This window comes from Psammomys obesus, unplaced genomic scaffold, assembly GCF_907164565.1.
Source record: "Psammomys obesus unplaced genomic scaffold, mPsaObe1.curated_primary_1811, whole genome shotgun sequence".
Lineage (NCBI taxonomy): Eukaryota > Metazoa > Chordata > Mammalia > Rodentia > Muridae > Psammomys > Psammomys obesus.
The window spans coordinates 9,941,111-9,955,052 of NW_026590767.1; the positions used below are offsets into that span (position 1 = coordinate 9,941,111).

The 13,942-nt window shown below is 46.4% G+C and overlaps 1 non-coding gene across 1 annotated transcript; it reads right to left on the reverse strand.

Moving 5' to 3' along the window:
• Positions 1 to 1,292: 1,292 nt before the first annotated feature.
• On the reverse strand, positions 1,293 to 1,398 carry LOC129678252 (U6 spliceosomal RNA). The gene has a single exon (XR_008720334.1). It is a non-coding gene; the product is annotated as a U6 spliceosomal RNA (small nuclear RNA).
• Positions 1,399 to 13,942: the final 12,544 nt, after the last annotated feature.

The following is a 13,942-nucleotide window of genomic DNA, read 5'->3' on the forward strand; positions in this document are numbered from 1 at the left end:
TGAGACCTCAGTATCCTGCCCAGGGTGCTCTGGCATTCTTGTGTTCACAAACTCCTCCTGCCTCAGCCTCCTAAGTGCCGACATGCCCAACTTCTAATAACTATAGAAACTGGGGCTTTAATTTCTCTCATGATCATTGTAGAGTTTTGCATTTTTCTTAATATGTCTGTCAAATTTTGCTTTCTGTGTTTTAAGTTATGTCATTGTGTACATATATATTGAAATTTTACATCACTTCCTAATGGGTTTAATTCTTTCTTCTGAGTAGTCATAGTTATTTCTGGAACTGCATCCGGCCTTCCTCTCTTTTGTTAGTTGGTAAGAGGGCAGGGCTGTTGGAATTTATCCACAGTTTGCTTTCTCTGTTTCGCTCACGTTTACTTCCAAGCACCAAGTGCTTGCTGCTCTTGCAAAAGACCTGAGTTGAGTCCCCAGTATTCATGTTGAGCAGCTCACAACTACCTGCAACTCCACCTACCGGTGATCCGTGATCCGATGCTGTCTCCAGACAGCTATGGGTACCGTGCCCACATGCGTTTACACAGATGCACGTTTGTCCACAAATAAAAATAATAAAATCAGTCTTAAAAATAAATGTTAGGCCAGATGATGGTGGTACATGCCATTAATCCCAGAAATTGGGAGACAGAGGCAAGTGGATCTCTGAGCTTAAGGCTAGCCTGGACTATAGAGTGAGTTCCAGGATAGCCAGGACTACACAGAGAAACCCTATCTCCAAAACAAACAAACAAACAAACAAACCACCCAAAACAAACAAAACAAAACAAACTCCAGGAAAAACAAAAACACAAAAAACAAAACAACCGTCCCCCAAAACCAACCAACCAAACAACCAAACAACCAAACAACCAAATAAATTAGATTATGTGCCTTTGTTTCTGAGTATACCTTTCTTATCCTTTGTTTGTTTGTTTGTTTGTTTGTTTGTTTTTCAAGACAAGGTGTCTCTGTGTAGAACCTGGCTATCCTGGAACTTGCTCTGTAGACCTGGCTGGTCTCAAACTCACAGAGATATACCTGCCCCTGCTTCCTGAGTGCTGGGGTTAAAGGCGTCACCACACCCAGCTAAAAATGTTTTGTTTCACTCCTTTCCTGTAGGGTATATTTTCTAGATAAAGATTTCTGACAGCTCTTCCCATTCTTCCTCCTCCTCCTCCTCCTCCTTCTTTTTCCATGTAGCCCAGGATGCCCTTGAATGTCCAGCAACCCTCTTGCCTTAGTCTCCTAAGTGCTGAATTGCAGGCATGTGACCCAAGAATTCTTTTTCTTTTTTAAATGCAGCACCCTTTACAAGTTTTCATGTCTCCCTTGCAGGGACCATGCTAATCTCTGTGTCATTCCAGTTTTGGTATTAATGCAATTGCTAAGTTGGTGCACACTGAGACTTCCTGTATTTTGGAATTCTAAGAAAATTATGTCCTTTCTGTCTTCCATGTGTTCTGCTTAATGACAGGTTGGTTTCCTAAGCACTCTTACTGTTTTCTCTTTACTTTTAAAAAGAAAATGGAGGAGGAAGGAAAGGAGGGAGGGAAGGAAGGAAATTAACTAGTTGGGCATGGTGATTTATGCATGTAATCCCAGCACTGAGGAGACAGAGGTAGAAAGATTGTGAATTTAGGGACAGCCTAGGCTACATGAGACTGTGTCTCAAAAATAAATAAATAAAATAATACAATGCAGGTAAGTTCTTCATGAATGAAATGCCTTGCCCTTGGACTGGACTGGGCTTGCTCTGTCCCCAGGATTGGGTGTTTTTTCCTCTGCTCTAGAAGCAAAGTTTTTCTCTTTTTGCAGCTAAGGCAGAAAGAGGCAGTTAAAGTTCCTTTTTCACCATGTAACAGACTGAACCTGCCCTCACTGTGGGAAGCAGTGTGTGTTTGAGCTAATGTCTACAGGTTCCTGTGTTTGAACTTTGTCTGCAGCAGGTGGCGATGCTTTAGGAGCTTGTGGAATGTTTATTTTTGGAGGGGATCCTAGCAGAGAGATGCAAACTTCTGGGGGTGGGCCCTGAAGGTGAGAGTCACCTCTAGTTCTGGCCAAAACACTCTGCTTTCTAATTCTCCAAAAGAGGAAGAAAAGCCATTCCTGAAGTTTCTGACTGAGCAAAAAAGTGTCCCTTCAGCCACCATGCTTTCCCCACTAGATGGACTGTACCCCCTCTGAACTGTGAGCCAATATCAACCTCTCCTTTCTTAAGTCTGTCTGTCAGGTATTCTGTGACCACAGTCAGACATGTAACTAATGCAGCATGTCATTGTAAACTTGATTTAAGGGCTTGCCAACTCTGCCAACTCTGCTCTGTGTCACAATTCAGTCCAGAGGGATCCAGGCCAGTGACACTGAGTCCTGCTGGCTATATTTATTAGAAACAGCTCATCTACAGGCTGCACAGGCAGAAAGCAGCAGCTACCCATACACCTGGCTGAAGATACAGGGTGCTGGAATGAGAGACCAAGAGCCTGCTACAGCATTAGTTCCCGGGGGCCCACGGGACTGGGGCAATGCTGCAAAGTGAGAGGAGACAGCACATTGCAAGTTATGTCTTTCAGCACAAAAGGTGAACTTTGCGGACAATGAATACAAGCTTTGGGCATGCATTTCTGTTTGCCAAGTAAATCTGAGTGGGGCTCAAGGAGGTGAAGTGCTAAGGAGGCTTCAAGGCAACATGCTTCCACTTGGTCCTTGTCACCAGTGAAGCCGGTCATGTTCCAAGTACCTGTGGGACATATGAACATTGTGTTGCAGACCTTGGTAGGATAACCACAGTCATGGCATATGGAACATACATACATACATACACACACATACACAAACATACATACACAAATACATACACACACACATATAAATTCTCCTCTGAGAAGTCACTTATGGCTTCCACATGCAAACTCACACAACTATCCTACCATAGTTCATATGTCACTAAGACCATACAATATAACTTGCTAATCATTACTGGGTCTTACTGGATCCAACAAACTTTGAAGATGTGTATGAAACACAAAATGCCACTGTAAAAAGGAAGAGGTATGTTTGAGACTTGTTATGGACTGAATTACCTCCCACAAGCCACCAACAAACCAAATGTTGAACCCTAGCTTTCAATGCAACAATTTGGAAATAGGTCCTTAAGATACCAGGATGTACTGGATGCTGGTGGCACACGCCTTCAATTCCAGCACCCAGGGGACAGAGGCAGGAGGATCTCTGAGTTCAAGGCCAGCCTGATTTACAGAGGGAGTTTCAGGACAGAGCCAGGCCTATACAGAGAAACAAAAACAAACAAACAAAAGACACTGCATAGAAAAGCTGTTTGCGGACACAGCAAGAAAATGGCCTTGTGCAAGCTGAAGAAAGAGGTCTCAAGAGAAACCAATCTCATCAACACCTTGACCTTGGACTTGCAGTTTCCAGAACCATGGATGGTGATATCCTGTTGTCTGAGATAGTCAGTCTGTGCTGTCATTAACAGAGTACAGGAGACCAGATTGAACTGCTCCAAATCCATCTATAAGGTGAGGAATGTGCCTAGCTTTGAATTATTCTGTTTTCTAAAGCAACAGCCTTGACCAGAGTCACCTTGAGTATAAGTGCCAAGAAAGACTGACTCTGAATATCTTGTTTACACCAGAGACAGCCATCGTCCATCAGCAAAGCAGAAGACACAGACTGGTAAATAAGTTATGTCAATCAATAATGACACCTGAAAGTATACCAAATTATGTCAGAAACACCAGACACGAGCCTATCAGCCCCATCAGATACAACCATATCAGCAGGACTACAAAAGAAGAAGAACCCCAAGACTGAGATGCAGAAGGAAAGACTGGTCACCTGATCACTTTCAGAGCCTTGTCTAGGAAAATTGTCAGAGGAAAGGACTCCTGCCTTGTCCCCCGGTTCCAGCCCATGTGTGATTGACACTTGGCTCATGCTAATCTGACTGTGCCTTGAAAACCTTTCACCAAAGATGTAGCTCTATACTCACAAGTTATTCTTTCTTTCTTTCTTTCTTTCTTTCTTTCTTTCTTTCTTTCTTTCTTTCTTTCTCTCTTTCTCTCTTTCTTCCTTTCTTTCTTTCTTTTTCCTTTTCTCTGTGTAGCCTTGGCTGTCCTGGACTTTGTAGACCAGGCTGGCCTTGAACTGAACAGTGATCCACCTGCCTCTGCCTCCCTGAGTGCTGGGATTAAAGGTATGAGCCACTATGCCTTTCTGTGAGGCTTCTTATGTGGACCCTACATGGTTTCCTGTACCGATAGCTTGTATCACTGTGATACAGGCTGACCTTGGACTTGCTGTACATTGTGTGATGTACAATGTGTCATCTAAAGAGAAATATTAGTAATTAAAATTGGAACACAAGGGTCTGGGGAGCTGGCTCAGTAGATATCAGCCCCTGCTCCTCTTTCAGAAGATCTGAGTTTGATTCCCAGCACTCACATCATACAGATCACAATGTCCTGTGATGTTCCAGGGGATCTGATGTCCTTTTCTAGCTTCTGCATATAAACACACACACACACACACACACACACACACACACACACACACGTAAATAATAAAACAAACCTTTGGGAAAGGATTGCCACAAATCTGTGATTCTAAATGGTCAGCTATCAACCAAAACCCTAACCCTAACCCTAACCCCTAACTAACCCTAATCCAACCCTAACCCTAACCAATGAAGTTACATAGCTTGTGGATTTTTAAATGTATCTATGATTTTGATATAATGCACAACAGCCTAATAAACCATGTTTGTTCAATCTCAGCACTTGAGAGGTGGAAGTAGGAGGATCAGGATTTCAAGGTTAGCCTCAGTTATATAGCAAGTTCAAGGTCAGCCTGGGCTACACAGGTCTCAGGAAAGAAAGAAAGAAAGAAAGAAAGAAAGAAAGAAAGAAAGAAAGAAAGAAAGAAAGAAAGAAAGAAAGAAAGAAAGAAAGAAAGAAAGAAAGAAACACTTGGTATGGTGACACTTTTTTTTTTTGGACTTGAGAGGTGTAAGGCAAGGTGATCATAAGTTCAATGTCATCCTCAGCTACCTGTAAGTTCTAGACCAATTTGGCTACATTAGATTCTGTCAATAAACAGAAGATTTTTCTCGGGCATGTCCGAAATGTCCTCATCTCATGGAGTAGTCTCTTTCAGTGCATTTGCTGTCCTGCTTTCCCCTTCCCCCCGCCCCACCCCAACCTTTCACTTGGAGTTATAGTTTTATGGAAAGGTCCCTAAAACAAGTTGGCTGAGGTGTACAGCGTAGAGCCAGGGTACAGATGACTCAGCCTGTGAGGCTGGCACAGGCTCCTAGACAGGGTCACCTGGGAAGAGAGTCTCCATGAGATTGTCCATAGTGGGCTGGCCTGTGAACATTTCTGTGAAGAACTGTCTTAATGAATTGATGTGAGAAGACCCAGGCCCACATGGATGGCACCGTTCTCCATGCAGGGGGTACCTGTATAAAAGTATATAAAAGTGAACTGTATAAAAGTAAAGAAATGGAGCCGAACATGAGAAAGTAAGCAAGCGAGCATTCGTTTCTCTCAGCCCTTGACTGCAGATATGATATAATTAGCTGTTTGAAGTCCCTGCCTTGACTTTCCCACAATGATAGACTGTAACCTCGAATTGCAAGCTGAAAAAAACTTACTTCGTTCCCAGGCTGGAGAAATGGCTCAGTAGTTAGGAAAACTGTCCAGAGGACCCAGGTTCAATTCCCATTACCCACATGGCACTTCAAAAAACGTCTGTAACTCCAGTTCCAGAGGGGATCTGGCACCCTCACAGAGACATATATACAGGCAAAACATCTCTGCACATAAAGTAAGTAAGTTCCCCAAGTTACTTTTCCATTAGGGACTGTATTACAGCAGCAGAAATGAAACTAGGACACCTTATCACAAGACAAAACAAACAAACAAGAAAAAAAAAAAAGTGGGGGAACAAGAGGGCTGAGATATAGCTTATTGCCAGAGCAATTGGCCCTAGGTTCCATCTCCAGTATAGGAAGTGTCAGGGGCAAACAGAAGCAGGTAGGACGGAACTGTGAGTATTGGGATACGGAGTAATATTTGCTCTCTGAAGCCTGAAAACGTTTCTCTTCCTACAGAGCCCAGGGAAAGCAGCTCTTGGAGCCGGGACTCAAAGGGTTAAGGGTTGGAACACCCACGTGCAACTCGCGGGCGCTGCTCATGGCTGCTCACATCCAGGACGCAATGAGGGTGAGTGATTCCCATCACGGATAGTCCCTCGTACGTCGCGTGGCCCTGGGCGACCCGCAGACACATTTAACCTGGCTGGCTTTTAGCTTCCCCGCCCGGCGCAGCAGGGTCTTATACAGCACCCGGGTCCTTTTCAGCAATGTCGTTTCTCACTTTAAGGGACGCAAGACTTGTTTCTTAAAGGAATAAGCGGAGCTATCTGGGGAAGCCAGGGGGCGGGCGACGCTGGGTCGGCGCCGGCTGGAGCGCCCGCAGGGGCGGGCCGGGGTTCGGGGCGCTGCCCGCGGTGACGCGCGGCCCCCGCCCGCCGCAGCGCCACTGCGATGGCTGAGCCCGGCCGTCGGACGCCGCCGCCCGAAGCCTGATCTCGGGGAACCTTGGTGAGCAGCAGCGGCGCGGTCCTCAGGATCCAACGCACCCCACAGCTGACCCGGGAGGGGACGAGGGCTGCGCTCTGAAGGGCCCTTTACGCTCCCCCGGCGCCTGGCACCGAGTGTCCAGGGCCCGCGGATGCCCTGCGCTATGGGCTGGAGGTGGTGTAGGGTGCTGGGGATGACACCGGGATGGAGCGAGGTGGTGACGCCCAGGGTGGCGGAGATGGCATTGGAATAGAAAAAAGAGTGGTGACGCTCTTGGAAAGGATGGCGCAGGGTGGAGACTCTCGGGGTGGCACCGGGATGGTGCAGGATGGCAAGAGCATGGAGCAGGGTGGTGGGGCTTGCTCGACTCCCCCGGTGATCGGGGGTCCGGAGGCCTTGTCCAGGTTGGGGTCTTTGCCTCTCCGGGAGATCTATTGCGCTCCACTGGCCATTTATTTCACCGCACCGGTTTCCCCGCGGTGTGGGGGAGCAGGGCCAGCCCGGCATAGGCCTAAGGAGCTACTGGTGACGCTGCGCTGGGTGTGGACGCGCAGGTGCGCGGCCGCCGCTGCCGCCGCCGGGGACTCTGGACTCGTCGTCTTCCCTACAGTACCTCCTCCAGCATGGTGCTGCCGGGCCTTTTTATATTTTTATATTTTGACAGATAGCTTAAATTTTTCCCATGTCCCCCTTCCCAGATGGATGCACAGCAGTGGGATGCTGAGGATATGTGAGGCTTCCAATTACCTTTTGCTTGCTTTTGGGAGTTGGTGAGAGGACACTAGTTTTCGTAGGAAAAAGATCTGTGGATCCGTTCGACCTTGCTTGTTTAAAAAAAAAAAAAAAAACAGTTGGAATTAAAGAAAAACACAACCTTCTGTTTCCCAGCTAGATTCTGGCTTTCTCCACAAGGTGGTGAAACGCGGGCTTCCTGCAAATAAACTGGTAAACTGGTAATGAAGGCTGTGGTGACTCAGATTTGGGTGCTCACTGGTAGAACAGCAGGACACCAGAAATGGCTCTGGCCTTGGTTGTAGGGCCCAAACTAGAGAGCTGAGTTGCTGAAGTGAGTGCTTCCAGCTTGGGGTGTGGGTGGTGCCAAGAAGGCTAGGGTCCTCATTCCCACCAGCACATGGAAGTGAAACGCAGGGCACAAGGCCTTCTTGGCCCTCTTCTCTCAGGAAGCTAACGTGTGGTGTGAATTTAGGAACTTACAGCAGTCACCTGCTGTGTTTTTCATTCTACACTGGGAGTTGGGGGTGGGGGAAGCCCAGTTTACCTTCTTGTAAGGAAGCTCCGAGGCACGGAAACGGAAACGTTAAGTGTTTTCTGCAGGAAGAGTGCTGACCAAGTCCATATAGTTCCATTTGGTTTCTGTGCCTGTGGACCTATGGACCTGTGTCCCCTTGCCAGGGATTGCCCTGGCAGAACCAGGTTCCCTGTCTGTATGGAAATGCTGTACAAAGTGGTCTGACCCCTGTTTAAAAGAGAGTAGTCACCCATGTACAAGCCACCACAGCTAATTAAAAAAAAAAAATAGATAAACATTGCGAATTGGAGAGGAAAAGATGGATGTGGGCTGAGTCCCAATGGCCCAGAGAACCTGTCATTAGTGGTCTTCGCTGTCCTGCCTCTCTCGTTTCTCACGCTGGAGGAATCTGTCGCCCATGATCTGATCAAAGGTGGCCGCTGGTGGCAGTCAGCCAGACAGTTCAAGGCTTGGGGTTTGGGTACCAAAGTTTGTGTTTCTTGTGCTTTTAAAAATTCTAGAGAAGGAAAAGAAATGCTACAATAATTTTAAAATTATTGCCAGATGTGGTGGTTCACACCTATAATCCCAGCACCCTGGAGGTTGAGGCAGGAGGATTGCTTTGAGTTCAGGCTGGGCTATATAGTATGTTCTGGGTCAACCTGGGCTACAGAATATGATTTTATCTCAATACTGAAATCAATAAAACATGTTCTGAGAAATGACTAGACAAGAAAGAGGAACCCTGTCATAAACAGCACCTTAGGCATCGCCCTGATTTCCTTCTGGGCTGAGGTACATGAATCCTTCACCATCATCTTGCCTAGGTTTCTCGTGGAACAGCATGGCCTTTTCCACCAGAACAACCAGATGGGCTCTTTCCCTGCCTCCTTTCTATTTTTGGCTTTAGTATGGCAGGTGAGAGCACTTTTCAGGATGTCTGTCCTCTTAACAAATTCTAAGTATAATGGTTTCAGTGTGAAATGTCTCCTGTAGCCTCGTGTGAACGTCTTGTCTTCGGTGGCCCAGCTGCCATACCCCCTGCTGTGGAACGGAACTACAATAAAATCACTCTTCTTTAAGTTTCCCTTGGCTGAGCATTGGGTGGCAGCAATGAGAAAAGCCACACAACATGTTCATAATACTTCCTGTGTCAGTCGTGGCCAGTCACCGGCTGTCATCACAGTGCCCCATAGTATGTACCTAGAGCTCACATCTGCTTCTGCCTACCATTGCAATCTTACAAATGTCTGGCTTGACCGTGGCGGATACCTCATAGGCGGAGACATATGACCCTTGTCTGTGATTGGCTTGTTTGACTTTTCATAATGCCCTTAGCAGCATTATGTGTTCAACCATGCCTCTGTACATGATGCAGTTTCCTTCTTTGTCAAGTACTTTGTCGTGATGTGTACCTCACATTTCCCTACCCCTTCTTGATGAGTGCTCTCAACCCACTTTATGTTAACAGGTTCGCTGTGGGTCACCTACAACGTCATGAGTGTGTTCTAGGAGTCAGGAGTTGGCTGGGAAGTAGCCTCAGGGGTGCTATGTGTGTTCCTCTGGGCTTGCCTGTCCTGGGGCAGTTGTGTGTGAGAGACAGGCATGGTGCCAGAGAAGAGGACAGCACCAAGGGCTGGGTACAGGTGCCACAACTTGGAGCTGGGGTGGCCATGATACTAGCCGTGGTCACAGCCTAGTTAGCTGCTTCCTTTGGTGTTAAGAATATAGGAGGCTTGGTTGGAGTGCAGCCCACACTAGCTGGCCTAGGCCAACAAAACCACTATATCCACTGGGTCACCTTACACCTTGTGGCATAAGGTGGTTGTCTAGGAGCAGATGGAATTGAACAAAAACTGTTGCTTGTCATGGCTGGTACAGTAAAGGGCACAGCTGGGCTGAAGAGGGGCTTAAACTGCCCTGGCTATAAGGGGAACTCAAGGGCAGGATCTACTGTGGTGTCCACAAGGACCTTTTACCTGGTGTTCTCTACAGAGGTCCTGGCTCCTTTTCCATGTTATGTATCTCTGTAGTAAGCCAGGTTGGATTGCCTAGTGTTTCTCATCCCTACTGGGACTGGAGGATCAGAGGCTAGGTCCAGCATGGAGTAACTGGGGCCTGGCCGACATTACAACCATGCTTGCAAATTCTGGGTTCCTCTCCATGTCTGATTTCACAAGTCTGATGTTAAAAAATGATTGGCCATCCTAATCACCCTTCAAATATCAGACATAAGCAGTAGACCAGGCACTCAGAAAGCTACTTCTGAGTCAGCATCAAACAGTGCCATGAGGCATTCCTTCCTGGTGGCTCATAGGCTCTCTTTCTTCCTTTTTTCTTTTGTGTATGTATGTGCTGTGTGTGTGTGTGTGTGTGTGTGTGTGTGTGTGTGTGTGTGTGCGTGTGTATGCAGGCATGCATTCGGGTACACACATCCTATCACACATTCTCCAGATTCTTCTGTCAGGCTTAAAGAGGGATGGAGGCAGGCGACTTTGTAGGCTGTGTGTTTGGGTTTGTTGGTTGGTTGGTTGGTTGGTTTGGTTTTTCAAGGCAAGGGTTTCTCTCCTGGACTCACTTTGTAGATCAGGCTGGCCTTGAACTCACAGAGTTCCACCTGCCTCTGTTTCCCAGAGTGCTGGGATTACAGTTGTGCGCCACCACGCCTGGCTTGTGTGTATGTTTTAACTGTGGCTAATTATACACATTATAAAATTTGACACCTGGACCTCCTCAGCAGTGTGTGGTTCTGCGGTATTCAGTACATTTATGCTTTTTTTTTTTTTATACCATTACAATCATTACCCACCTCCAGATCTATTTTCATCATGAAACCTTAGCTGAATCAGTTAAGAGCTGCTCTTCCAAGTGTTAGAAACAAAGAATAACCTTGGTGCTGTGCAAAGGAAGAAGGTGAGTTCTTTTTGATAAAAGGGTGTGGGGCTGGCAAGCACACCAGGGTAGGGTGAGCACTTGGCTTTTATTCTAAGGCAGGTGGTGACTGTGTCCACGGGGGCCTTCGTGTAAACCAAAGTTTTAACAGGTGGGGGAAGCATGTGAAATATTGGCTCTTGGCAGGCTGGCCAATATCCCACAAGCCAATAAAGCCTTGTTGCTCACAAAAGGACCTGATTACAGTCCCCAGCACCCATGTTGGGCATCCCGCAAGTGCCCTGTAATTCCAGCTCCGGGAGCTATGACACCTTCTCCTGGCCTCTGTAGAGACCTGCACATGTAGACACCCAGACACATAAAATGAAAAAGTAGTAAAACTTTTCTTAAAAACCCTGAATCTTCATCCCCGTTAGATGCAACTCCCCATGACTGCCTATGGGAAGTCTTGGGGGAAGCATGAATTGGGAACCTCAGAAGTGAAACCAAAGCATAGACCATCTTATGATCGGCTTATCTCACCAAGTGCCTTTTTTTTTTTTTTTTTTTTGAAGAGGCAGAATCAACTTTAATGAACTTCATCTTTTTTTTTTTAAGATTTATTTATTTATTATGTATACAGTGTTCTGCCTGCATGTGTGTCTGCATGCCAGAAGAGGGCACCAGATCTCATTATAGATGGTTGTGAGCCACCATGTGGTTGCTGGGAATTGAACTCAAAACCTCTGGAAAAGAGCAGACAGTGCTTTTAACCTCTGAGCCATCTCTCCAGCCCAACCAAGTGTCATTTTAATTAAAAATGTTTTTATTCATGTGTATGTGTCTCCGGTGTCAGCAGAGCCAGAAGAAGGCATCAAATTCGCTGGAGCTGGAGTTGCAGGCAGTTGTGAGCTGCCTGACATTGGTGCTGGGATTTGAACTAATGTCCTCTGGAAGAGCATCAGATGCTCTTAACTGATAAGCCATCTCTCCAGCCTCTAAGGATGAGCAGGACTATAATCTGTTTGCATTCATACTTCAGCAAATGGGTATGTGGCTGCACATTTTTAGCTTGTGTTCAATGCCACTGTGGGTGTGGCTATGGAAATAGCTGAGGCTGTTTTAATACTGTCAATTCTCAGAGTCCACTATACACATAGCTGTGTGAATGTCCAAGCCACTGTATCACTGTGTAGCCCTGGTTGGCCTGAAACTTGCTCTGGCTTCAAACTCACAGAGATCTGCCTGCTTCTGCTTTCCAAGTGCTGAGATTAAAGGCATACAACACCAGACCCAGCCCTGAGAACTTCTTAAAAACAAAAACAAAACAACCAATCAAACTACAACAACAGAAAACCAAAACCAAAGCCGCTGCCTCCACCCAGGATGGAGCTTAAGATCATATGGCATTCTGTCTGATGTACTGCCATGCTGTTTCCACGGTGCCTGCCTCAGTTTCCATTTCCACCAGTGGTTGTAATTTCTATGCAGCACTTGCTGCCTTCTGTTTATTCTGTGGGCACGAGCCATCCTGTGGCTGCAGGGTGGTGTCTCACTGTACTTTTCCCATCCCCCACCCCTGAGATAGAGTTTTTCTGTGTACCCCTGGCTGTCCTGGACTCACTTTGTAGACCAGGCAGGCCTAGAACTCACAGAGATCTACCTGCCCCTGCCTCCCAATTGCTGGAATTAAAGGTATGTGACCCCATGCCTGGCTTCACTGTGCTTTTGATTGGCATGTTCTGACAGTGAGCATCCACTCCTATGCTTGCTACCATTTGTACATTGGTGTGTCACTTCTTGACATCTTTGGGGGAGGGTGGAGAATCCATCTGCCTCTTCCCGTAGACTTTAAGCTCTTTTGAGAAGATCAGTACTTGACTCTCTCCCCGACCCAAACCCTAGGCACAGGTAAAGAAGGCTGCAGGTATATTTCAGGCCCTAAACTAAGCTTTATTTTTAGGGGTTTTTCTTTGGGGGTGAGGAGTAAATTCACCCTGTGGCATCTCTTGGTGGCAACCACCTTTCCTCCTGGGTTGCATAAGTATGAAGACAAATACCCCGGCTCTGGCACAAACTGGAAGATCCTCATCCCCAGAGTTCTCCCCAGCCCTGGTGACCGACAGGAAGAGGAATCTCTGTTTCCTCAGCACATTAGCTCAGCCTCCACACTTCACAAGAACAGACCCACCAGGCTTTGCCTTTGTGTCTGGGCTCTTTCATGAATACCATGTCTCTGTGCTGACCCACTTTCATCTGTGTCAATAATTCTTTCATCATTGCTGAGCAGTTTTCCATTGTAGCTACATCCCCATTTCATCCGTTCACCTGCTGAGGGACACAGGGCCTGCCAGTCTCAGGCACTCATAAAAAAGTTCTTTCTTGGTATTTTTTCCTTTTCTCTTTCTCCTCCCGTCCTTCTTCCTCCTCTTCTTCTTTGCTCTGGCTGTCCTGGAACTCACTTATGTAGAACAGGCCGGCTTCTAAATCACAGAGATTTCCTTCCTCTGTCTCCTAAGTGCCGGGATTAAGGGAGTACAGCACTGTGCCTGGCTTGATATTCTTTTCCTAAAAAGCAAAGTTTCATTTTTGCCCATTTTGTTTTCCTTTAAAAAACATTTATTTATTTTTACTTATGTGTGTGTGTGTGTGTGTGTGTGTGTGTGTGTGTGTGTGTGTGTAAGGAAAACTTGCAGGAGGCAGTTCTCTCCTTCCATCATGTGGGTTCTAGTGATTGAACTCAGGTCATCAGGGTTGGCAGCAGGTGCCTTTACCTGCTGAGTCATCCTGCTGGTCTTAATTATTTATTTTTCGATTAAATATTTTAGATTAGTGCACAAAGTAATGAGTTATAGTATGGCCTCTTCATACGTATGTTAAGATTATAAATAAATTTTGGTTAGCATAGAAAGAAATGGGTTTCAGTGTATCATTTCCCCAACAGACACCATAGTTCATTCTATTTGTCTCCTCCCTTCCTCCAGCCCCTTCCTCTGTCCTCTCCCTTTTGCTGTTCCCTTTCCTTCCTGCTTTACCCCACTCCTGATTTCATGTCACACTTACTCTATTACCCTTTCCTCTCCCCACTTTCCTTCCCTTTAGACCTCTTCCTCCCCTTTCATTCTACGTTCATGCTCCAATGTTAGATTTACAGAAAAGCAAAAAACTCCTCTGAGATCAGTTCACCCTCACCTGGTTCTCTGAGGTCAGCATCTTGTGTG